The sequence below is a fragment of the Neltuma alba genome, unplaced genomic scaffold, assembly GCF_004799145.2.
Source record: "Neltuma alba isolate B1F8T4 unplaced genomic scaffold, ASM479914v2 tig00005803_pilon, whole genome shotgun sequence".
Taxonomy (NCBI): domain Eukaryota; kingdom Viridiplantae; phylum Streptophyta; class Magnoliopsida; order Fabales; family Fabaceae; genus Neltuma; species Neltuma alba.
The window spans coordinates 58,214-61,514 of NW_021634237.1; the positions used below are offsets into that span (position 1 = coordinate 58,214).

Genomic DNA, 3,301 nt, shown 5'->3' on the forward strand with positions numbered 1-3,301 from the left:
TCCGATATCTTAAATTAATAATCATAAAATTTAACTTGAAAAATAAATTAAGGTTCTAGATGCAACACAAAATACTTATATGCAGTTGGAAAATATTTTATCCAACATTAATTGAAAACGACTTATAATTCTGAGCATATGCTAATGTAAATAAATTAAAGTGGTATGGCTTAATAAGGAAAACACCCATGAGTTGCTAGCCAACGAAAAAAAGCCAAGGAACTACGGGCACTTAATAATGAGATTTTGGGTGGATATTATTAAAAGGAATTTTTTTTCCTCAATTTTTTGAAAAGAACGAAGAAGAAGAAGAAGAAAGTTCAATTCACTGGGGCAGAAGAATCAGCATTACTTTAACTGAAAAGAAATCGAAATGCAGGGATGAAGACCATAGACACAAGTTTTACAGTTCTCTGAAATACAAGAAGGCACTATCATTATGTCTTTGTTTTTCACTACCCTTCTCTTCTCTCTCTCACTCTCTCTGTCTTCCCCTCCCTTTGGGTGCGTGCAGTGAAGTACTCATACCCCTTCTCTCTCCTCTCCCCTCTCCCTTCTCTCTCTCTGTTTCTGTCTTCGGATAAATTCTCCACCCAAACCCCACACTCTCTTCACTCTTCTTCCCCTACTCTGTTCTCCAGAAGCAGAGCCGGCCATGTCCACCGTTCTTCTTCTTCCTCTGTTACTCCTGCTTCTTCCTCCATTCTCTCTCTCTCTCTCAACCAGGAGGGTCTCTATCTCTACCAGTTCAAGCTCTCTCTCGACGACCCGGATGCCTCTCTCTCCTCTGGAACCCCCGTGATGTCACCCCATGTGCCTGGTCCGGTGTCACCTGCGTGCTGCCTCCAATTCCTCCGTCACTCGCCTTGACCTCTCCAACACTAATATCGCCGGCCCATTCTCTGCCTCCATCCTCTGCCGCCTCCCCAACCTCTCCTTCGTCTCTTTCTTCTTCAACAACTCTGTTAATCAAACCCTTCCTGCAGATATCTCCTCTTGTCGCTCCCTCGTTCATCTGGACCTTTCCCAGAATCTCTCACCGGTGAACTTCCGCATACTCTGTCTCTACTGCCCAATCTCAGATACCTGGACTTGACCGGAACAATTTCTCGGGTCCTATTCCTGACTCATTTGGGAGCTTTCGGAAGCTCGAGGTTATTTCTCTTGTGTCTAATCTTCTAGAAGGTACCATTCCCGCTTCTCTGGGTAATATTACGACATTGAAGATGCTCAACCTTTCGTATAACCCGTTTTATCCGGGTCGGATCCCGCCGGAGATCGGGAACCTGACTAATCTCGAGGTGCTTTGGTTAACGCAATGTAACCTGGTTGGCACGATTCCCGACTCGCTAGGGAAGTTGAAGAAGCTCAGGGATTTGGACCTGGCATTCAATAATCTGTACGGGTCGATCCCGAGTTCGCTTATGGAGATGACGAGTTTGAACCAGATTGAACTGTACAATAACTCATTGTCCGGTGAGTTGCTCGGGGATGGTCCAACCTCACTTCATTGAGGCTCCTCGACGCGTCGATGAACCACCTCACGGGACCATTCCGGATGATTTGTGTCGTTTGCCACTGGAAAGCCTCATCTCTACGAAAATCGTTTCGAGGGCGAGTTGCCGGAGAGCATAGCTGACTCTCCGAATCTCTATGAGCTTAGATTGTTTGGGAACAGGCTCACCGGGAAGCTGCCGGCGAATCTTGGCAAAATTTCGCCATTACGGTGGATCGACCTGTCAACCAACCAGTTCTGGGGAGGAATTCCGGCTAGTTTGTGTGACCAGGGGCAGTTGGAGGAGCTTCTGCTGATATACAATTTGTTTTCTGGTGAGATCCCGGCGAGTTTGGGGATGTGTCAGAGCTTGACAAGAGTTAGGCTCGGTTACAACCGGTTGTCCGGCGAAGTTCCGGCCGGTATATGGGGGCTTCCGCATGTATACCTTCTGGAGCTTGTTGATAACTCTTTTTCGGGTCCAATTTCTTCAACTATTGCTGGAGCTGGAATCTGTCGTTATTGATTCTATCGAAGAACAATTTCAGTGGAGCGATCCCTGATGAGATTGGATGGTTGGAAATATTGAGGAATTTTCTGGGAGTGATAACAACTTTACTGGGTCGCTGCCTGATAGTATTGTGAATCTGGGCAACTTGGAACTCTTGATCTTCACAACAATAAACTCTCTGGCCAGCTCCCCAAGGGAGTTCGATCCTTGAAGAAACTTAATGAGTTGAATTTGGCCAACAATGACATTAGTGGCAAAATTCCTGATGATAAATGGGAGTTTGTCCGTGCTCAATTTTCTTGACCTTTCCCACAATCAACTTTCCGGAAAGTTCCTCGTGGGTACAGAATTTGAAGCTTAACCAGCTGAATTTGTCTTATAATCGACTTTCTGGAGAACTTCCCCCTCAGTTGGCTAAGGATATGTACAGGACTAGCTTTTTGGGTAATCCTGGTTTATGTGGGGATCTGAAAGGTCTATGTGATGGCAGAAGTGATGCTAAAAATGAAGGTTACATTTGGTTACTTCGAGCTATGTTCATCATTGCCACTTTGGTGCTTCTCATTGGTGTGGTCTGGTTCTATTTCAAGTATAGGAACTTCAAGAACGCAAGAAGAGCCATTGATAAATCGAAATGGACATTGATGTCCTTCCATAAACTGGGTTTGGTGGTGAAGATGAGATTCTGAACTGCCTTGATGATGACAATGTGATAGGAAGTGGGTCATCAGGGAAAGTTTACAAGGTAGTGCTTAGCAATGGGGAGGCAGTTGCTGTGAAGAAACTATGGGGAGGTGCTGTGAAGGACATAGAGAGTGGTGATTTTGAGAAAGGCCAGGTTCAAGACAATGCTTTTGATGCAGAGGTTGAGACTCTTGGCAAAATTAGGCATAAGAACATTGTAAAGTTGTGGTGTTGCTGTACTACTAGGGACTGCAAGCTCTTGGTGTATGAGTACATGCCTAATGGTAGTCTTGGAGATTTGCTACATAGTAGTAAAGGTGGATTGTTGGATTGGCAACAAGGTATAAGATAGCAGTTGATGCTGCTGAAGGCCTCTCTTATTTGCATCATGACTGGTTCCACCAATTGTTCATAGAGATGTAAAATCCAACAATATCTTGCTGGATGGTGACTTTGGCGCAAGGGTGGCTGATTTTGGAGTTGCTAAGGTTGTTGAAACCACTGCTAAGGGAGCTAAATCCATGTCTGCCATAGCTGGGTCATGCGGATACATTGCACCAGGTTAGTTACAAACGGAAGTTTCATTTAATGCTTATTGAGTAGTATTTTTG

General features: G+C 44.9%; 1 pseudogene; it reads left to right on the forward strand.

The window, feature by feature from the left end:
• Window positions 1-381: 381 nt before the first annotated feature.
• Window positions 382-3,251, forward strand: LOC114748763 (receptor-like protein kinase HSL1; annotated as a pseudogene).
• The last annotated feature ends 50 nt before the right edge of the window (window positions 3,252-3,301 follow it).